This window comes from Mytilus edulis, chromosome 1 (genome assembly GCF_963676685.1).
Source record: "Mytilus edulis chromosome 1, xbMytEdul2.2, whole genome shotgun sequence".
In the NCBI taxonomy this organism is placed as follows: domain Eukaryota; kingdom Metazoa; phylum Mollusca; class Bivalvia; order Mytilida; family Mytilidae; genus Mytilus; species Mytilus edulis.
Window position 1 is genome coordinate 66,419,496 of NC_092344.1, and position 24,398 is coordinate 66,443,893.

The window sequence follows — 24,398 nt, forward strand, 5'->3', positions numbered from 1 at the left end:
GAAAAAGTCACAGAAAATATACCAAAGGTGTTATAAATAAACATCAAAAAGTCGTCAACAAAGAAAAAACCTTCAATTTAAATTTAAATCAGCTTACCTTGAATGTAGTATATAAAATCCAACTAAAAATGTTTGTTATCTTTCACATCTACAGGTAAAAACTCTGAATCACAGGTGAAAACGCATCTCACTCAGACAGCAGAAACTGTTCCTGAAACACAAAGCATCATGGGTAATGTCTGCTTGCACTGATTTATTGGAGTCATAAACTTAACCGTCTGCTGTCAAATCATAGATAACTTTAATAACAGGGCCAACATGTGATGTGTGCATTCAAGTTTGGGTTAATGGAGAAAATATTCATTATGACCTAATATCTGCTTTTTAACTTTGTGTAAGAAATAGTTAATAGTCGATCAGACAAAGTGTGAGGATGTTTTATACACCATCTCATTTTCATCTGAAGTATAAATCCTGAACAGATAAATTATTTCAACACATTCAGTTATAAAAATGATGGTTTTTATTTTCCCCTCACTGATAATGACTTTAACTTTTCATACATTAATGGATTTTTTTTTTAAATAGCTGCATTATTTTTTATTATTTTTAGGTATTCAGTAATAACAAGAGGCTCTCAAGAGCCTGAATCGCTCACCTGAATTTTTTTGGTTTAATCTCTCATCAATGATTATTTTGGCTTTTCAATTTATTTAAATGTTCTTTGAATCGTCCTATTTTCTTCAAAAGCAAAAAAAAATCATTTTCTCCTATGTTCTATTTTAGCCATAGGAGCTATGTTTCTTGACATACAAGGAAATGAAATATAAAATTTATACTAGATACTCTGAAACTCTGAAACTCATTTAGCCTAAGTTTGGCTGAAATTGATACAGCAGTTTCATAAGAGAAGATTTTTTAAAGTAAGTCAACATGATGAACAAATTGTGAAAAAAGTCTTTAAAGGGCAATAACTCCTAAAGAGGTCAATTGACAATTTTGGTCAAATTGACTTATTTGTAGATCTTACTTTGCTGATCATATTTGCTGTTTACAGTTTATCTTTATCTATAATAATATTCAAGATAATGACCAAAAACTGCAAAATTTCCTTAAAATTACCAATTAAGTGGCAGCAACCCAACAATTGGATGTTTGATTCATCTGAAAATTTCAGGGCTGATAGATATTGACCTAATGAACATTTTTACTCCATGTCAGATTTGCTGTTAATGCTTTCGTTTTTGAGATATAAGCCAAAAACTGCATTTGACCCCTATGTTCTATTTTAAGTAACGGCGGCCATGTTTTTTGACGGATCAAAAATCAAAGCACACACTTTGTGCAGGATAATCTAAGGAACAACCATGCTAAGTTTTAACCAAATCCATTCAGTAGTTTCAGAGGAGAAGATTTTTTAAAGTTAGCAAATATGATGAACAAATTGTGAAAAATTGTCATTAAAGGACAATAACCCCTTAAGGGGTCAATTGACAATTTTGGTCATATTAACTTATTTGTAGATCTTACTTTGCTGATCTTTTTTGCTGTTTACAGTTTATCTTTATCTATAATAATATTCAAGATAATGACCAAAAACTGCAAAATTTCCTTAAAATTACCAATTAAGTGGCAGCAACCCAACAATGGTTTGTTTGATTCATCTGAAAATTTCAGGGCTGATAGATCTTGACCTAATGAACATTTTTACCCCTGTCAGATTTGCTCTAAATGCTTTTGTTTTTGAGATATAAGCCAAAAACTGCATTTGACCCCTATGTTCTATTTTAAGTAACGGCGGCCATGTTTTTTGACGGATCAAAAATCGAAGCGCACATTATGTGCAGGATATACTAAGGAACAATCATGTTAAGTTTCATTCAAATCCATTCAGTAGTTTCAGAGGAGAAGATGTTTGAAAAATTGTTAACGACGACAGACGACGACGACGGACGCCAAGTGATGAGAAAAGCTCACATGGCCTTTTAGGCCAGGTGAGCTAAAAATGGGTTTTTATTTTATTTTTATGGTTTAGACTTTTCATCATGTTCATGCTTAATGTATTTTTTTCTCAAAGTATACAAAAAAAGATACTGAAAGTGGCACTAGCTACAAGATAGATAATAATTTGCTTTTATCAGCAAAAATGGTTCAATTTTGTCAAATTAAGCTAATAAACATTGGTAATGACTTACTCACTTGCAAGTGAATAATTCGACCTCATTAAATACGCATTCATGTGAACTCCAATTTAACCCCTTAGAAAGAGATAGAATAACACATGCATTATCCATGTACGGGAATTTAAAGGAAAAGAGTGTCAACATTGAAAGTGAAACAAAGGTAAATACTTTGACCAACTGATTCAAATCCACACAAAACCATTCTTATAAAGGTAAAAACGACGATAAACAAAAATTTTTAATCTATAATACAAAATTTAACAGACCTATAAAAATCCAATTGCAGGAGTTGCTTAATCTATTTATATCTCTGTTTATGTTTACATCACTGATACATTGTTATATGGTCATAGAAGGTCAACTTGATAGTTAATTGGCTAAAATTCATACGAAACAAAGCTACATCTTATTGAGACCATGTCCTGTGAATTGTTTCTTTTATACTTTTGATAATTTAGAAAAATGTTTTACATTGTTATAAATAAAATATGAGAATTTGAGTCAAATCGGTGAACATGAATTAGGCAGCTAGTGGCCCTTTAAAGAGTGATTTCGTATTTCATTATGTGTGATCGTAACAATATTTCAGTTTAGTTTCCAGTGGAAAATATTTCATGCAAAAGTATTCAGATAACAAACAAATTAACATGCAAAGAACCCAATCAACTTGGCCTTCTCATTGGATTGATTTTGATGTTGAAGCCAAAGAAAAAGACAAATTGTGAGATAGTGGCAGTTTGCCTTCCAACTGGTGCAGACCTCTCAAAGAGTTGTTGCAAGGATTTAAAATTGTGTGGAAAACTTTCTAAACAAGGTATAAGATTTTCACATTCTGTCAGATGTGGCTGCATATGTTTTAAGATCACACCCAACCAAACAGGTGCCCCTCTTTAGCATGCGTTGTTGCCAATTTGACAGAAGTCCAGATGACTAAACTTGTAGGTTCCAATCAACTCTAAGGAGTTATCTACCACTGAGGGTCTATCTATATTTTGTGAATTTATTGTCATATAGTTGCTGATTTTGACAGATTTTTTTTTTTATACTTCGATTGATTTCCTGATTTTAGCATACTCTGCATACTCTTGAAACTAAGAAAATTTGTATTTTTTGTGGTAAATTCATTGTTAACTCTAACCCAAAGCGACAAACTTGAGTGGTTCAACTAAAGCCCTTATTTTAATGCAAGCATTTTTAACCAGCTAACTGTATCAATTAGAGGGAAATAAACTATCTATTTTATTACAAGCATTTGTAGCCATTACAACAATCTTGAAATATCTTTATTTTAATAGTTACATGTATTTTTTGTTTTTAATCATTTGAACACCTGTTTATCTCCGTAATTACAAGGTTCTTCAAGGTACTAACACTAGTAAATATTATGTAATAAATCGGGAAAATGTTTAAAATTATAAAATTGTTTCAATAAAATTTCCTTTCATCATAGCAAATCTATTCTCTGCTTTCTGAACATTAAATCTGTTGCTATAGTGACTGTATTTAAATATTTTGCATAATAATATGAAAACGTTTGTAGCAAATTGTAATTAATCATGGATTCTTAGAAAAATTCAATTCAACAAGTCCAGTCCAAATCACTGCTGAAAGCAACAGTGGCGGATCCAGAACTTTTCATAAGGGGGGGGATTGCAGATACAAGAGCATAACTCATTCAGACTTTACTGAAAAATTGTAACAGCTAAAATGACCTATTTTGATCAAATAATTCGGCTGAAATTCTCATAAAATCATTACCAACCCCAAAAAACACAAAACACATTGCTTTTATTGCTGTGCTTCATCTTGGTGTGACAGTGAGGTCTTCAGCAAAGAGCATAAAAGCCATCTAAAACTTGAAAGAAAATGTCTACTGACTATGAAGTATGTCTGTAAGCTCTTAGTCATAATATTTACATGAATCGAACTGCATTTGCAAATAAATGTTCCAACATAAAACAAATCTTTTGACAAACATAAACACTAGCAGCCATTGACAGGAAAGATAAAGCAGACGTCAATTTAATAACACCAAAATGGCCGCTCAATAAACAAACAATTTGGACAAAGCTGTTAAAAAAGCGGATTATCCATGACAACTAAATTATTTTTTAATGAACACCTAAATGAGAGCCTCTCACCAAAAATAAGTTACTAATTGTGATTTGATGAGGAAATAAGAATGGATTATGAAAATATGATTACAGACGACTTTACACATTTTTGTTGAAGAAACCATCTGCAAACCATCAGTACCTAATCAAAGATCAGTAAATACAAACTATCTCTTCGTCTTTGATGTCAGGAGGCAAAGCTAATGACTTTCACACAGCCAGATATATATTATTATGTCTGTGTATTCTAATTGAAACATTGGTACATATCAAAAATGTATACAGTTATCAAAAAGAATCTGAAAGAATGCAATAAAATGAGGATTGGTATGGGATTAAACAACCTAAAATTACAAAACCAACTGAGTTCTCAATGACCAACTAAAATACTGCAGTGCACTAAATCTCTTAGGATTTGTTTAAGATTTGGGATGATTTTTAAAAAACTTAATATATTGTGCAGATATGTCAATCATTGAAAGGGGTCTAGCAAGAAGTCAGGGCAAAAAATACCAGAGGGACAGTCAAACTCATATATCGAAAATAAACTGACAACACAATGGCTTACAAAGAAAAAGACAAACAGACAAATAACAGTACACAAGACACAACATAGAAAACTAAAAACTAAGCAACACCAACCCCATCACAAACAGGGTGTGATCGCAGGTGCTCAAGAAGGATGCAGATATTGTTCCACACTGAGGCTGTGTGGCCTAAGTAGTATATCTACCATATTGCTTAAGTCAACACCAACACATGGCAGGTGCTTGGACTCCAATCTGGACTGTCAGTTTTCCTGTCAAAGGTCAATGGTACTCTCTGTGTACTTTGGCTTCCTTTGCCTATAAAAACTCACTGCCAGGAAATAGCCAAAAATGTTGAAAGTGGTGTTCAACACCTATATTACCAATCAATAATCAAAATGCTGACAAATTTAGCAACAACAGGTAAAAATACATGTACAGCCTTTAACAATGAAAAAACCCATAGTACATAGCATGCATAGAAAGCTATAAACTGCCCCACCATATAGAAAACTGACTTTCAGATTTATTCACAAAACAATTATTAAAGAAACAAATGTCATAATCATATGCAGCAACAAACAAGTTAACAACAACTATATAACAGGCATTGACTTGAGATAGGCATGTTCTTAATACGGCAGGGTTAAACATGTTTGTTGGTGCCAATCTCTCCTTCTAACCTGGGACAGTGGTGTATATAACTTGCCAAACCTTTCTGTGGTTTTGTTGTGGCATGTTCATATTGGGAGTGGGAGGTCATGGGTTAAATCTCAGCGCCAAAAGACTTTAAAACTGGTATTTGCTGCTTTTCAACCAAGCCTTCTGCATGCAAGAGTAAGAGCAAAGATTGGCTATTCAAAACCAAGAGTAATGTGTCCAGGCATAGATTGTCATATCTTAATCAAAACTGTGAGATCTGGCATGTCAAATTTTGGTGGATTGGAGAATTACATTTTGTATTTTGACACGCAAGTTATCATTGCTATGGTCTTATTTATAATTTAACTGTTTACAAAACTTAATTTTGAATTATTAAGAATTTTCTACCACAGCTATATTTTGTCAAATATTTTGGAATTTTAGGTCCTCAATGCTGTTCAACTTCGACTTTAAATGGCAGTTAACTTCATCACTAAATGAGTGTTTTGAAGACTTTAAATGGCAGTTAACTTCATCACTAAATGAGTGTTTTGAAGACTAAACATGTGCTTGGCATTCAACTTTGTAGGACTAATGTATCTTTGATGAGTTCGTTTATTTAAAAATCAAATATAGACCTCTATCTATATTTATGTTACAGAATGTTAGACAAAGGGATATTAATTCAGTTGTGTTAGCAGCAGATGTGTCAACTCTGTATTACAGTACAACTAATATGTAAAACACTAGAAAAATATCATAAGTCATAGACAGACTTCAAAGAGGAATTAGATCATGGTACTGCAATGAGCAATGGAACTACAATGGTACTACACTTCAGGCTAGACTGACCAATCAATTTACTTTTAGACAAGCATTCACTTACTAATCAATTAATAAGACTACATGCAAAAAGTATCTTATTAAAAACAGTTAAAAAATAAAATGACTTTTTAAAGAGAAACAAATGGCTTCCTGGCATCTGAAAACCTAAATGTATGTTATAACTTACGGTATAAATCGTAACGAACTGCACTTCTCTCAGATCTTCTTACGTAATCACAATCACTTTAATGCAGAATTCTCCCGTCTGTTTGATGTGCTTAAATAACTATTAGGATCTGTACATGCAGTTTCAAACTCTACTCTGACTGTCTGGTCAGGTTTTCTTGATCATAGCAGATATTACAATTTTATGAGTCTGATGTTGTTTAGAGAACATACCACTTATTACTAAGATGTACAGCTTTATAGAGAGGACATTAAAATAAATGGCTCATAAAAGTATCAATTTATTAACTACACATACATTGAATATGATAATTATGTGGTCTGAGGAACTCCTAAACTGTTATCAAGGGTTATAATACTCCTAGTACAAATTAATAAAATATTTTCTAATTTATCAATAAATAAGTCATTGAATGTGAGGTTTGTTCACTGCTATTTTTCATCTCAAAGAGAATCATGAGTTGATCAGAAATTTAAAGGTGTTTGAACTTTTCCTTTAAAGTGGTGTCCTTTTAACAGTTTAATTTACAAAGAATAACAATTCTGTCAAGGTTAAATGTATATTATATAAATGTAAATGTATATATGAATCTAAATAAGGAATCCATACTTTCAAATTTTTAACTGATTTTTTTGCTTTTATTATAAAGTCTCTGAAATCAGACTGAGTACATCGACCAAATATCCTATGTCACAGAAATGATGACCTAATTGTTAAAAAGTTATCTAAGCAGTCATTGGACTCCTTGTAGAATGTTTTACTTCATGTGCTGATCACTAACACTTATCATTATGAATGCTCAATGAAAATCATGCCAAGGTCTGATAAACTTTGTCATACAATCTATTAAATATATATATATACAAATATATTTATATCATAATTCAAAGTATCTGAGAAACAGCTTCATCATAAAATCTTAATTTTGACCAATGAACCATGGAAATGAGGTCAAGGTAAGATAAACCCAGTCTGACAGACATGTACACATCACATTCTGATTCAGATCATTCCTCAGATATGTTCAATCTAAAAACAGATTATCTATTGATTGAGATTATCTGAGGTCAGCCCTTAAATCTCAAAATAACTTAGCAACAAAACCATAAAATTAGGTAACTCTCTCTGACAAATATGTATATCTTGAAATGAATCTATAACATAATAAATGTAATTGTCCAATTACTCATTTTTATTGAAAAATCATGTGATATTGGTAGCAGCTAAACCATGAAATTGAGGTCAAGGACAATAGACACATGCCAGACAGAACCCTCAGACCATAAGGCATTTGTATACTAGATTAATATAAGGTGTATCAATTTGAAATATGAGCTTGACACAAAGATAACCACACACTGCTGCTGCAGTATTACTTTCCCTTAGTCTTATAATACAGCTGAGACAAAAACAGACATCTAGAGCAAATGTCATACTGTTACGTTTAAGACACCTTCCCATTTCTCCAAGTTCCTCCCTTTTAATTTGTGTCTATGATCGACAAACATAGAACTATGCCAGGGTCAATATGAACAAATAATACCAAAATAAAAGAATGTGTTAATACAGAAAGATGACATTCCCTTCTTGGTCTATCACACATAACAAAATTGGCTTTGAGCAGCAAATGTTTCCATACATACAGATTAAAAATACTCATTACACACAAATATATGTCTTCAGCAAATGTTGCAATTTTTAACCACATAATGTTCAGAGAACGAAATCCTTGGGCTTTATATAAAAACATCTAATATTTGAAGTAGAGTTCCTGTGTAGAGCACATTAGAAACTTTCATGCTAATTTATTTCCAGTAAAGCATAGAAGATCTATTGACTTGCAGTAATATTTCTTACATCACGCAGCAATAAAGATATCCTTATTATCTCAGTTTATAACCTTTGTTAGCTCATCTTGGGTTGTTACTAAGATTTTCAAAGGCTTTCATTACAAACAGACCAAGTTTAAAAGGTAGAAATATACGAGGAATGCGTAAATGTCTGTCTTGTTTAAGAGAGGAACATTTGTCAAAAACAGATCAAACAAATTCTTAAGTAAACTGAAATTGTTCGATTACCACAAAATAAATGATTTTTTTTTTAAAATAACAAGGAATTTTAAGCAGATGTAGTTACATTACATGTATGTTTCATAAGAATCTGTACCTTTGAATGGCAGACAACAATCAAGTGGCATTCCATATTAAAATTTCATAAAATGCATGAAAGCATGTAGTCCACACGACCGTGTATCAACAATGCATATGAAAACAGGCAAAATGTTTGAAACAAATCATAAAAATGTGACAAAAATTTCTACTTGGTTATCATGTGTAAAATGATGCATGTGTTCAGTAACAGGAAGTTGTTGAGTGATGAATCTGAGAACGTATCGAACGGTATAGCTGACTTATGTAAACCAAATTTCAGAAATCCTGGCATTGTAGTTCCTGAGAAAAATGCCACAAAACAAAATATTCATGGGACAGACAGACTGATGAACAGACTGACGGACGGAGGGACAGACGGACAAATGAATGGACAGACAGAGGTAATACAGTATACCCCCCCCTTTTTTTTTTAAAGCGGGGGTATAATTATATGGTTGTAGCATAAATATATAATTATAAGAATTGAATAACAAGAATGTGTCCAAAGTACATGGATGCCCCACTTGCACTATCCTTTTCCATGTTCCCCCTACAACTACCTTCCCGCTCCAAAAAAAAATGTGTATCAGCAAATATGATTTTTTTTATAATGGCCTAATTGTTAACACTATTATAAGATGAAATTTAGGATATCATATCAGATGTCTATGTACAAAGGAATTCTAACATTCAATCTACTTTGTGTTTTTTGATGATATCTTTTGATACAAGGAGAAAACTTATCCCAGATGGTTACCAGTGTAACAGAAACATCTTGGATTGGACATTAATTATTTTGACATTGACAGCAATCAGTACATATGACTTACTCTCTTATATCTACATCATATAAATCAAAAGTGTTATGCTTTCTGTTAAGTGTAAAATTAAGGTGTAAAAAAGTATGGGTGGAAAAATGAAACTGTGTTTTTTTCTTTGGGTAGACAAGCCGAATTCATATACATTATATTATATAAAAAAAATTCAATTTCGAGTCAAAGTAGTACATTTTACATTGTACTATAATTTTTGGTAGATGTATATCTTCATATATAACATTAAAACATGCTCTGATTTCCAGTGGTGGATCCAGGGGGAGGGGGGGGGGGGGGGGGGGGGCAGCAACCCCCCTTTTTTTTGGAAGATCAATGCATTTGAATGGGAGCATATAGTTTTTAAAATGGCTGGATCAGCCCATGGATTTCTGAAGTTCAAAAATGTAGTTATTCTGGGTAAAAGAAGATATATACATTATATATACATTGACACATTAGAAAGAGTTCATTATATAGTCAATAGTAGAGATCTCCTGAAGTGTCTGTACAATAAATGATGATTGCAGCTAGAAAATTTCAGGATAACTTATTTATATCTCTGTCTTGAGTCTTGAAAAAGGATTTATTTTTGTCACACAGGAAAGCATTGTTTTTATATTCAGTATAAAACTAAGAGGTTGTATGATTGTCAATGAGACAACCACGTTTTTTCTTTTGGATTACACTTGTAATAGTATGAAAAACCACAACTAAAATCTTAAAATATTAAGTATATAACCTTAAACCACAGCATATTATTAATTTCTTGACCCTATTATTTCAATACAATGTCACAGTGACATGAACCCTATAACTCTTGCTATTTTACTCATATTTCCATTAAAAGTGCAAATCCTGGTGTAATTTAAAACACATCAAAGAGCTTTTTGTCATAACGTCTTATTAATAATATATTTAAAAATGTTACATTAACAATCAGATCTAACTCAGAAAGGCTACGATTGTACTGGAAACAGAATTCAACAATTGAAACTTAATCAAAATACAAAAATATTACTTGTTTTCCTCTAATATTTTTAGATTTTTTAAATTATATTTATTCCTAAAAGCAGTATCTCAGATACAAATCAATAAGTTAAAGAATAATTGTATGGAAATTTATTTTTATGTGGAAAAAAAGTATTATTTAACTCACCCGGATTTGTTTCCAATATGAAATGAATCATGATATTAGTCATACAAGATTCTGGGGCGATAGTATTGATTATTGTTGTTATTAATTTATTGTTGCACCTTACCTTAGGGTGACAATCTTCTTAGTCGATTAACAATAAACATCTGCAAATAAATAAATAATACTTTAAATTAGTAACTCCCTTTAAAAAAAGAGATAAAATATAATTGTTTATTGAGAAGCTGTCCCGCCAATTTCAAGTATGATAATGTGATCTCTTTTAATAAAAATAACAGGATTTTTATATCAAAATAATGGCATTTCTCCTTGTTCATCTTTTATGTAAATACATTACTTTTATCCTTCAAGGTTAAACCAGATTTTGAGCCTTGCAACATTAAAGCAGTTGTTGAGTAAATGCATGTCATAAATATTACATGTTGTATCACTTTTTCCTCTGTAACTACTTCACAATTTGTCATAGTATTGACACAGTATTGATCTGATTGTTATGTTAAGATTTCATGAGATTCAGTAAAAGCAAATTTGAGTCATCTCATCATTAAAGTGAAAAGGGGATTTTACTTAAAACAAGGATTTGTGCAGTACAAATCCTTGCTTTAAACAACTTAAAATTGATACTAAATTATTTGTTTGTTGCTACTTTTAGTGCCAATGGCTATACCATGACAACTAATGGAGGAACCACAGCAGATCCAAAACTTTATATAAGGGGGCCCACTCCAGTCATGCTTCAGTGATTCCCTATATATGTATAATCAACTAAATTTTTCATCCTAAAAGGGGGGGGAGCTCCCCCTCATGGATCCGCCTATGCCATGGTTGGAACCCCCTTTATCATGGGTTAAGACCCCATATTTTTAAAAATGGCTGGATCCGCCCCAGAGAAAGATGGAGAGAATAATTTCAGTGGAAGGTAAAGTGATTGATTCCAATAACAATAAAGGTTCTCCAGAAATATCTTCTTCAATTTAATTGAATCTTAGGCAAGAGTAGCCACAAATAATAACAATGGCTTTGAATTACTTGAATATTAGGCAAGAGCAGACACAAATCATAACAATGGCTTTGAATTACTTGAATACTAGGCAAGAGCAGCCACAAATTATAACAATGGCTTTGAATTAATTGAAGATTAGGCAAGAGCAGCCACAAATTATAACAATGGCTTTGAATTAATTGAAGATTAGGCAAGAGCAGCCACAAATCATAACAATGGCTTTGAATTACTTGAATCTTAGGCAAGAGCAGCCACAAATCATAACAATGGCTTTGAATTACTTGAATATTAGGCAAGAGCAGCCACAAATCATAACAATGGCTTTGAATTATTTGAATATTAGGCAAGAGTAGCCCAAAATCATAGCTTGGGCTTTGAATTAATTGAATCTTAGGCAAGAGCAGCCACAAATCATAATGATGGCTTTGAATTACTTGAATATTAGGCAAGAGTAGCCCAAAATCATAGCTGGGGCTTTGAATTAATTGAATCTTAGGCAAGAGCAGCCACAAATCATAACAATGGCTTTGAATTACTTGAATATTAGGCAAGAGCAGCCATAAATCATAACAATGGCTTTGAATTACTTGAATATTAGGCAAGAGCAGCCATAAATCATAATAATGGCTTTGAATTACTTGAATATTAGGCAAGAGTAGCAACAAATTATATCTGGCAATTAAAAAGCAAGTAAGAAGAATTCCACAATAAATTATAATACATAACAAACTAAAACAAGAGGCTCCCAGTAGCCTGAATTGTGCATATGGCACATATATGCAACATTCAAATCATTAGAAATATTGGCAGTCATCGTTCACACACAAATCAAAATTATAAACAGGTTCAATTCAGATTGTTTTAAGAGAATTAAAGGCAAATCATGCTTTTAAGGACAAAATCTTCAAAAAAAAGTCAAAAGAAAATCACTTCAATTTCAGGTAGATATTTTTGCAGTTTTCATTTTCACTGTATATCTATACTATACATGTATATTATCTTCTATCCTTAAATTGGTCTAAAATTTCCATTGAACTATATATTAGATATAAAAAAGAGGATGTGATATGATTGACATTGAATGACTAATGAGACAAAATGATAAAGAAATTAACAGCTATAGGTCACTGTACAGCCTTCATCAATGAGCAAGTTTTTTTTCTAAGGAGTCCATCCACAAAGTCAATCAACCAGGTCTAATTATTCAGATCTAATTGGAAAACATCAAATGTAAAAAAAAAAAAAAATCTAGTTATTCAAGTACTACCACTACAAACGGGAGTCAATTGACGATTTCCGTCACTTTAATTTTGACGATTTCCGTCACTTTAATTGCTTGCACTGGAAGATCATATCTGCTGATATTTTTTGCTGATATGACACGTTTTCTCTCTTTCTGTGACTATCTATTATAGTTCTCAAGATAATATCTATTAGGAGGTGATTGACAATTTAGGTCATGTTGACTTATTTGTAGATTTATTTTTCTTCTTTGATTTTGTAGTTTATGTTCATCTCTACCTATTATAACTTATAGGATCATTCACCAAAAAAAAAAGCATAAAAAGATGAAAATTGTCATTCCATAAACTCCTATCTTCAGTGACACTGACTTATATGTAGACACTATGTCATGTATGTACTGACCATATACAATTTCAACTTTAGCATTTAATATAGCTTTTATGATAAAATTGCCAAAAATGCAAGAAATGAGTAAAAAAAAATCCTTACTCAAATCATTCCACACCTTCTTTAATTTCTTTGATACTAATTATAACTTAGTGTGCAATAGACAACAACAAAGGATGCCAAACAGGCCCGTAGCCAGGAATTTCCAAGAGGGAGTTATTTAATTTGGACCAAGGAACTCGACTTTAACAGTCACAATTTGAACAGAACGTTAACTTTACCAGTGCTTATTTGTTTTCAAGGGGGACGAACCCCCCTGGCTACGGGTATGCCAAATGAAAGCAAAAGATACAAGGTGAGGTCCAAAAAATATATATATGTCTGTTTAAGGTTACATGCTTTAAAAAAATAGGGTAGGTAGGTTGGTATTTCCATTTCATTTAATTTTTTTGTGACTTAATTTTGTGTCATGCCGTTTCGTCTTGTCGTGGTCCGAGTTGTTCATGTGCCGAGTTACCTGAATTTTTAATGATTGGATTATTTCCCTTTTTTATTGGTTGGAAAAAATGGCGGCAAAGTTGTAACTTCATCACACGAGTCGTGAATTTCCTGAAAACAGCTATCGTATTCACGATTGTGAACATTGGGATGTATCAGACAATTAATCTATATTATCGGCAACACTAACTTCACCTTGACACAAGTTCAGTTTATTTTTCACTTTACGATGGAAATAAAATGACTTAGGGTCAGCGCTAAAAAAATACGGACAGTCAGGTAACCGTAAACAGACATATATTTTTTTTTAGCCCGAGGTAAAAATCATGTGTTTCCCCAACTAACGTTAATCTCTGATATATTTAAGTGTATTTTGTCATTAAAACTTTATTCAATCATATCATTGAATACGTATTTTGAACATGCCTATTTGATCCCGGGTTGTGCATGTTCTGACCGTGTTCACTTATTTAAGAGAAAAGATGTTGACATTGAAAAGCCACCAGATAATAACATTTCATTGACAGATTGGTCCCAAAATCATTCACATACAGGTAAAACCATGATTAACATTCAAAATGAAATCAAACAGACCTAGAACAATCATCATTACACAATTACATGTTTCTGTTTGTCTCTTTATATTTATATTTATGTTTATAACAGGTCATAAGTCTGTCTGCAGTCTTCAATGAAATTTCAGTTAAGGGGGCTCGCGGGTCTTAATCATTTTTTTTATATCTAATATAGGATTTCGCTATTTTTTTCTATAAATGAACTTTATCTTATACTTAATAGAAAAATGAAATAAAACAATGGGGTCACCGTTCATTTACGCTCACAATCTGCCTTTGAAAGAAGCATACATTTTTGTAAATGTCCTTTTTTTCTGTTGAACTAATAGGAGCAATAGCGGTAATATCAAAATTAAAAAAGAACTAAATTACAGAAATCGCTAAAATTTTACAATTATTTAGTTTAAGTACAGCTTATCGAAAACAACAATAAAAAATATAGGTCACCAATGAGTTAAAAAAGATATTTCTATTTTAATGACAAAAAAATTGCATTTTTGCACCAAAGGGAGATAATTTGGAGCTTTTTCAATGATATCTCCATTTTAAAAGTCACCTGGGGCCAACATGAATTAATTTTTTTGAATGATTTTTGTACCATATGATAAAGTAACAACTGCTAAAGGTAATTAATAAAATTTGTTATGAAAAATAAATGTTTAACTTTTCTCTGAAAATCTTATACCCGTGAGCCTCCTTAATTAATCAGATGGTGTTTAGTCTTAAATCTGCACGAAATGCTGATATATTCAAGTTCATGCATTGGTAATTGTTTCTATAGTATTTGGTTGTGTTTTTTTGGGCGCACTACGTTTGCGCGCATTTGAGGATTAAAATGTTTTACGTTTGCGCGCAACTTTTGATTACATTTGTGCGCATTCATTTTACAGGTAAACTCAGGTAAAAATATAAATAAAAATTAAATTAAATTATAATTGACTATATATTTTTTTATTTTCATAATAAATATGACTATCAATTATTGATTTTGAAAATATTTCTTAACTCAAATTATATATTGTTCATATTGAATTATGAAACCAATTATAAAGTGATCATTAGAAACTCCGTAGTTTAATACATGTAACTTCATTGCGAATATTTCAATATTTCAGAGTAAATGTAAACGAATAGTGATCGTTTTTAAAATAAGTAATTCATTTAAGTTAGTTTGTAAAGTTACACCAAGGCACAAATATGGAGTTTAGACACGTACCTACACGTAAAGTAATGTCATGAAATTATCAATACTTTTACCTTTAAGATTAGCTATGTTTTAGTATTTTAACATTTCTATCTGTAAATATTTCTAGGATTTAGTGCTTGTGCATAATAAAACGGACTTATTTTGCTCGAAATCCCACTTCCACCTCAACATTGGTGAGTAGGGGACCAAGACTAACGGAACGAGTACTTACACTTGTAAATAATTGAACTAATTATAAATAAATAAGTATTATTACCTGTATTTTACCTGAGTTTACCTGTCATAAAAATGCGCGCAATTGTAATCAAAAGCTGCGCGCAAACGTAATGATTTTTGCGCGCAAATGTAATGGTAATGCGCGCAAACGTAATGCACCAGTTTTTTTGTAATTTAGATTTATATGTTTTAAGTAATTGTTATAAATCACATATGGGAAAGAACAGTAAAAGTTATCTTACCCAAATTTTAACTTGAGTTTTGTGGTAATAAGTATTGTGTTTCATAAAATTTGATTAGAAAAAGGAAACGCAAAAATTAAGCAATTTTTTCGTTTGTAAAGGGCATAACTCTAGAACGATTAAAATGGGTCCACAAAAATATTAAACTTGATCTGTGTTTTGTGGAAATAAGCATTGTGTAAAAGTTTTGGTTTAAGCAAACTGAAATTAGAGAATGGAAACAAAAGAAGAGGGCATAATAAAAATTGATATTTATAAAATGTGTGGTTTCTAAAAAGAACAATAATTGAGGTAAAAAAATGGATTATTTTTTTCTGTCAGCATTTTTTACATAAAGTCTTTAAAAGGAAAGTATATCAGGTAGGGTGAAATAGTCAAGACTTTAAGTGTCATTTAGATCCAAGGGTGTATATTTAAATTTTGCAAGATTGTAAATGTATAATGTATCCATATGAATATCTTTGCAAAACCATTTGGAGGTTTTCTCCTAAAAAAAGAAATTTGAATTTTGTAGATTGTGAGATGGGAGATAACTCTAGGTTAAAAAAATTTAAGTACATGAAGAAATGTAAACTTTTAATTGAAAACTATGTACAAAACTTAAATTTCATATACATTAAAGTTTGGAAAAATAAGTACTAATAGTGTCTAACTATTTTGTTTTTGTTCCTGAAGAAGGATACATGTTACTGATGTATAACAAATTGACGTAAAGGATTTGTATTGAATGTTTGTTAATATTACACCTTATGTAAGAATCCTGGGTTTTGATTGGTTGATAGCCAGTGTTTTTTTCACCAATTTACTGCTATCAAATGAATATCGTTCATTTTTAACGTTGCCAGGGTATATGCAAAAAGGATAAGCCTTTTTTACCCTCTCTGCCGTGGTATTTGCCAAAAAATACTCTATTTGACTGAACACTTGTAACATCACAATCATCAATGCATTTTAGACATACGTTGTAATTAAACAGATATAGCATGTTCTTGAGGGGTATTTGGGAAATATACCAGTCTTGAGAATGACTTTCCCTCGCCTTACAGCTCGCGAAATTTAACATTCTCTCGACTGGTATTTTTCTCATACCCCTCCTTAACATGATATATCTGACATGATAAGAGAATGAAAAATTGTAATTTTGCACTTGAATAGGGATGGAAACTTTAATCTAATGATTACTTAATGAGATGGTGACAAAATTTGTCATTCTTTTTCAAAGATTTGGAAAAAGATGTATTTTTTGCATGTGACAATACCAGACTGTACTAGACATTACAAGAGAACATTCAGAGATGAGCTAGAAAATTTGAGGTCATAATTGAATTTTGACCATTGATTATGCAGATCAAATGAACCACTTGCTGATAAAAATCTGATCTACCATTTAGGGGAAATTCTAGTCTTCTAAAAATAAGAGATGTTTTGTAAATGTTATATATGCCTACCAATATTAAAATGATTAAACTATTCTATTTTGGTAGTCTACATTGAACTCAAAAACCATAGACCACTTTCGAGTTCATCCGTCACCGGAAAAACTTGTCAATTATGCGCGCCTTTATGATGTCATTTACCAGATAGAGGGGCTCGCCTGTATTCCTGCACTTTAAACGTTCATCAAACGTCTTAGTGATCATGGTTGTGCAGGATAAACTAGAAATAAAGGTTGTTCTGTAGGTACTTAATGACAATTCCCTAATGACAGCAGTGCTGATTGTCAATTTTGAGAATTCAATTTGCCGAATAATTCCTACTATATAGAATTATAGTTTTCCAACCACTCGCTCAACATTAAAATGGCAGTGACGGCGCCCCTAAACGCACAAATGATGTTCACTAAAACCAGAGTTTTTGACGGAAATGCATCGAACTCGAACTCGAAAGTTGTCTATTGGATAAGACTTCTGAAGATCTTTTTAGAGCTTAACATTTGGCAGTGTTCTCTCCAGACACTTTATTTAGCATCCTGGTAAACAGGGTAATTTGAAATACCATGATTCCAAAATTCATAGCATCACATCCATAACACTATCTTATAAGAAAACCAATTCAGATAGCATCACATTACCAAAATGCTAAAAAGCACTGATTTTGTATGGACACTAATCTGTCATGGAGGACCAAAAGTTGATCCCTAAATATCCTTTTTTCAATTTTATTATGTTGATTGATATCTGTCTCATTCCCAATTACACAGAATTTCTTTTAATTAATTTTTAAGTGATTCAAGCTCTTTTAAGTACAGAATATTTGAAAATTTATTAAATAAACATATAAATATATATATACATCCAAAAAATGTTATATTATAAAAAGCAAGACCGCAATTGACAAAATGATTGATAAAAACAAATATTTGTAATAATTCAAATGAGGAAATTACTGAATACAATATTTCTTTTCTAAGGGGAGACAACTGGGGTTGCCTTCAAGTCTACAAGGGGAGATAACTGTGGTTGCCTTCAAGTCTATCATAGAAAAAAACCACAATTAAAAAGTCTTTTTTTTTGCATTCAAATACATATTCATGTATATAGAATGTTTTATGTACTGTCATGATTGACATGTAGAAACAAACAACTGTCATTTGTAGGGGAGAGTCTGACATTTTACTTGTCTAATAGTTCTAAAGTTATGTAGTCATCATTGTTTTTCTATTGAAAGGGAAACAACTCCAAAATTTAAATGGTCATGACCAATTTCAACATTCAATGTATCTTAAAAAGATGAGCAAATGTATGATTTTGATATTATAGTCTGCAATGATATATATTATTTATTTTGCATGCATTTCCAAAATGAGTACCATGTCATGATACATGTAGAACGAAATGAATAATATTTCTAGACAACTAGTATCATAAATAATAAATCAAATACAATGTATAGACATATATATGCATTCAATATTAGATCTATATGGGAAAAAAAACTGATTTGCTTCATTTATTATTAATATGCTGTCTCTAATAGACTTTTATCTTGAACAAGATTCATACAATGTATTTTCTATTCATTATTATACATGTAAATGATACAAATAAATTCAATATTGATTCTACCTTTACCTTTAAAAACATATTCTAATTTGGAATTCCCTATGGTTTTTCCTTCAATTTATAGATAATCATTAATTACATGTAAACAGCTTCAAAATTAGACTTTTAAAAGTCAAGTACATTTTTGTATTCTAACAGATTTCTATTAGGAAATTAAATTGGCTATCAACTTGAAATTTAGCTTTGATAATTAGGAGTTAAGTTTACAATTAAATGAAGTAGAAACGAAGCAGATTTATGGCATATTTTTTTACACATATTCAAAATAATGATCTCTTTAACTGTCTTTAACTGCAAATAAAAATATATTACTATCTGTTTTTTGGTTGGATTCTTGCTGCTCAGTCACAAGTTTTCATACTGTGTTTTATTTATTTGTCATACATGTACATTTGTACCGTCATGATTGACATGTTAAATCAAACAACTGCCATTTGTTGAGGAGAGTCTGAGACTTTATTTTTCAAATAGTTCTAAATCCTGGTCAAAATAATTGACTCTACTAAAACCATGTTAAAGAATGTCAACATTGAGAGTGTAAACAAAGGATTAAGCATTTGGTTGAGGTATTCGATCCACAAAAAATAATTCTTATACATGTACAGGAAAAAATGCAAATTACAATTTTTTTTAACCTATAATTTGAAATCAAACAGACCCATCCTAGAATAGTCCAAATCCACATGGTCATTAAAAGTTTATATTTATATCTGGCTATATGACTGTCAGCAGTCTTCAGAGGTCATATCTGACTCAATGAAACCACTGACCTGCGATAGGAAAACTGATAACCATAGTTAATTTAGATTGGAGTCGAGTGCACCCACAGGAGCAGGGTTCAAACTCACAACCTCAGTGTTGACTGGCTAGTGATAACAGAAGTAGAACTACTTAGACCATTGGCCATGAAGGCCCCTCAATAGTAAATTATGCAGGGTCCCTAAAATTACACAGTGTTCCAGCTAGGCCGTTTTCAGAGGGGGCAGCGCCTGCCCTTTCCTGAGTACCACCCTGTGCCCTTTTTAGTTTCCAGGGCGCCCAGCCTTTTTTGAAGATCGATTGTATATTATTATGTTCGTATTGATATGATCCGCTAATTACTAAATTTTACCAGGCGAAAAGTTTGACTTTGTTTACGACCCCAAGCTAATCTACGGTTACAACTGGTGTCATAATCTGTCGTTATAGGTAATTCGTTTATTGGATGGGTCATGAACGATCATCAACATTAATTCATTCAAATAGAATTGGTCATGTCCAGTCGGCAATGATCTTTGAAGAACTTGGGCACAATTTGCAATGTTTACAGTAGTGTCATGGAGAAAACGTAATGACAGAAAGTTGAATACCATAAACAACTTGTGAAAGACATCGTTTTACTTGTTTAAAACATGCCCTTTTCAGGATTGGCACCCTGCCCTTTCAAAATCCTCGCTGGAACACTGTTACATGAAATGATGATTCATTTAATCAGGTCCATGCATTGTTAATTGCTTAATTTAGACTTATTGTAAAAAGAGGAATAGAATTTGACAGCTAATGCCCCTATATAGCATTTGTTTATTTTCTATAAGATAAACTTAATTAGAGTTTGACTTATTTCCCTTGGCTGCAATTTTGAAGGGTAAACTAGCTTATAAAATTCAATATTGATTGATTGATTGGTATTTTATGCCACTTTCAGCACAAATATGCTATTTCTTGGTAGTCAAGTTTTATTAGTAGAGAACGGTAGATTGTCTATTGCAAAGCTAACAATCATAGTCAAATAAGATTGCATGTGCAGGACTGGAACTCACAACCTCAGTATTATGAGGCAAGTGTTACCGGGTAGGCTGGTACCATAAGTAGACCTAATGGTTTTTCACTTATTTATTCCAATCAAGGATTTGTATACAAATCATAAAAATTTGTTCAATTCCAACAAACACAGGCACTCATAAACAAGGTGTGTCACCTTCCTAAATGCATTTATAGTTCAATCTGTCAAAATTTAATCATGTAGTAAAATCACTTCAATATTTCAATCAATATAAAGTCTTTCCTAAATTTTATATTGACATAATTTTTTGCCTTCCAAGTAATGAAGTATCTTTCAAAAAGACATGACATGGAATCACTGTCTCAAAACTTATTTTTTCGCGAACATGGATGCGTCCTGTTTAATTGGGTGCTTATACTTCAATTATTTAGTTTCAAAAAATCAAGTAGTGCATTAAACGTTTAAATGTTACCGCCATATACCTGAATGCTTACAAACAACAAACAAAGCAAACAAAGAGACTACTGACCTCGATAGAACACCATGCTACTTCCGGTTCTGCTGCGCAAGTGCTATAAAGAGCAAGAAAAATAAACACGAAAATAACAGGAGCCTAAAAAGTTTATTTTATTCGAATTGTAGTGGTAAACACACATACATAGTAATGGTAAGTAATTAAATGGATATTCTTTATCACACATTCAAAATGTGAGGATTTTTTTATACATGGATTTTATTAAAAATTGTCGACAAAAGCGGGGCAGGTAAGTTCATTGACAAAAAATTCGGTAAAAGGCATCCGGTAATTTAAAGTGGATTACGATATTTATTACTGTTCCAAAGGAATGTGACTGTGAATAATTAAGTCATAAAATGTGGATGTTCATATAATGTGTAGGAGTTTATCTTTCAATATCAGTTAAGTATATTATTAAATTGTACATGACTTTGTTTTATTGTTTTCAATTCAAGATCTAAAGACTTGGAAAAGAAAGTGATATTATTTTTTTGGAAGTCATGAACCTTGATAAGTCAGAAACTATGATTTATCATGTTTTATTTAGGAAATATTGAGGAGTTGTATTAGTCTTTTAATAAACTATGTTAAATCTTCGGTTTTTCAGAGTTATTCTCAAAAAGTTGTGAAATGATTTTTTAAAGAGAAAATAGTTTTTTCCTGGGACAGTCAATGTACAGTATGTCCCAGGTTTTTTTTATAGCTTTTTGTATTTTCATTTAAAGCAATGATGGTCCATGTAATAAAGTGTTAGTAACATTCAAAATCATAATTTAACATGTCTTTAAAAAATCTCAAATAGTTTTCGGCTTCTTTTATTCTTTTACTGTTTTTCAGTTAGTTTGATATTAAAATATACATGTATGTACCGGTACACCGGTGCTTCTTAAAGTAATGACGAAAATAACTCTTGATTAGCACATATTACATGTATAAGCATTAGTTTAATAATAATTACTACATGTATATATTGAGTTTCTATGAGATAATCAATATAATTCACATCCGAAACCCTGGGATTCTGTAGGTGTAGCTAAGATTTGTTTTATTACATTGAAGTATTATAAGTAAACAATAATGTTTTAAAAAGCCATGTCCAAATGTTTTAAACATTAAATTATAACTGAGAAAAAAACCAATGCATTTTGATAACAAAGCAAAAGTTTATCTGGTATAAAGCTGATCCAAATATTTTTTTCAAAATGTAATATACACATCAAATCAGATTTTCAACTAATATATTTCCAATCTATCGGTACATGTGCATATTTTAAGTTTTTTGCCAAACTATTTTAATATTATACATGTAGATGGTCATCTTTCTCTACATTATACATTTGTACATGTTACAGTCTGCACCAAAAACTTTTTTAACTACTAGTCCGAAGATCAATATTCTGACATTTTTCTTATTGGGCCATACAAAGTTTTGCAAAAACTTATTAGTCCAAATGAAATTTTACTAGTCTGGGGCATCGGACTAGTGGCTAACCATGCTGACTGCATGTATATTTGTATATTGACAAACTATGCAATCAAATCCACATGTTTATTCCCAAGATAAGATACATATTTATAGATCTTTAATTCCAGTAATTAGATATTGTTATTGTATAATTACAGTTAACAAATAAAATTACATAATTGCAAGTCTTTGGAATGGGGTTAATTTACACTCAAGTTTCTGGTATCCCCAGAACAGCAACTGATAACATCACATCCAACTAGTATGTAAAATTATCTTCATGAGAAATACATGTAGACATGCACAGATTAATCTGTATACACTAAAGGGGGTCTCATTGGGGGGTTCCGATCCTGGATCCCGCTTACTGTTTGTCAGATTCCCGTATCCCGCTTACACTATATATGTACCTAAGCAATTGTCATTTTTTGGTCATTTTCCGGGTCCCGCTAGACCTCATTTCCCTTTTTCACGACTCAATAATTTGACTTTCACGTGTCACGCTTACAAAAAAATCAGCAATCCCGCGTCACGCTTAGACCCCAATGAGACCCACACTAAAAAGAAATTAATATTACAACCATGAAAAAACGTTCAAGATTTCCCTGGTATATATGTTACTGAAAAACATATACATGACAAAAAATACTTTTGCTAAATTGTACAACATTGTACAATGTAGAAATTCTTTGTTTTTTTTATAACCCTTTTAAATTCTGTAATTAAATTAACTAACAAGTCAAGCAAGTACACTACATTGTTTTGTCTGTGTCACTAACATAAAATCCTTTCAACAGAAAAAAAAATGTTCTTATGCAACTAAATTATGATCAAAGCAAAATAGTATTCATTTCATTTTGTTATAAAAGTTGTGGTCTCACACAAATTACAAAAAGTACTCTGTTGACTAACAATATGAATTGTAAGTCTGTCTTTTCCATAGGCGGATCCAGGGGGGGCCCAGGCCCCCCCTTTCGTGGGAAAAATTTGGTTGATTATATAGGGAATCATTGAAGCATGACTGGAGCGGCCCCCCCCCTTTGGTCAGTCAGCGGGCCCCCCTTAGGAAAAGTTCTGGATCCGCCACTGTTTTCTTTTCATACAAATCTTATCTCAAAGTTTTGGTATATATATCATGATATATAGGGGCGATATCTTTTTGCGCCAAAAAGTAACTCATTTGCGCCACAACTTAATTGCGCCAATACCTCTTTTGCGCCACCTAATTTTCAAAACTATAGATATCATTTGCGCCAATAAAATAATTATCTAATTGCGCCAATTTTATATATTTTTATTTATATATAACAACTTAATGATTGACTAGGTACCAACAGCAAAAAATTCCTCTGACATTGTACACTGAAATTTCAAATTAGCCTCGCATCCGAATGAAATTATACCGCTTTCTGGATCGTTACACAATACAAAGTCATCATCTTTGTTTGTAACAACACCAATATCATCCAATATTCTGTGAAATTCTGCTCGATTTTTAGATTAAGCCGGACGCAGTTTTCTACTCTCTTTATACAAAGACGGACACACATATTTTAAATCTTTCTTTTCTAAATTTTCTTCTTCAATTTTGAAGATCTCTTAATTTATTATTTTTGAAGGTCG

The 24,398-nt window shown here is 31.6% G+C and overlaps 2 protein-coding genes across 9 annotated transcripts in view; one reads left to right on the forward strand and one right to left on the reverse strand.

Moving 5' to 3' along the window:
• LOC139487482 (hepatocyte growth factor receptor-like) overlaps positions 1-21,347 on the reverse strand; it is a 68,054-nt gene extending 46,707 nt beyond the window's left edge. The window contains exons 1-3 of one of the 7 annotated variants that reach the window (XM_071272338.1): positions 21,323-21,347; positions 10,703-10,742; positions 98-211 (exon numbers count right to left, since the gene is read on the reverse strand). The gene's annotated coding sequence lies outside the window, so the exon portion shown is untranslated. Of the gene's footprint in view, positions 1-97; positions 231-6,478; positions 6,713-10,702; positions 10,792-21,275 lie in introns of those variants that run through there. The other 6 variants (XM_071272355.1, XM_071272383.1, XM_071272370.1 and 3 more) reach the window with 6 other exon arrangements.
• Positions 21,329-24,398, forward strand: part of LOC139487474 (plexin-A4-like) — a 111,157-nt gene continuing 108,087 nt past the window's right edge. The window contains exon 1 of one of the 2 annotated variants that reach the window (XM_071272298.1): positions 21,329-21,460. The gene's annotated coding sequence lies outside the window, so the exon portion shown is untranslated. The remainder of the gene's footprint in view (positions 21,461-24,398) is intronic. The other variant, XM_071272307.1, reaches the window with a different exon arrangement.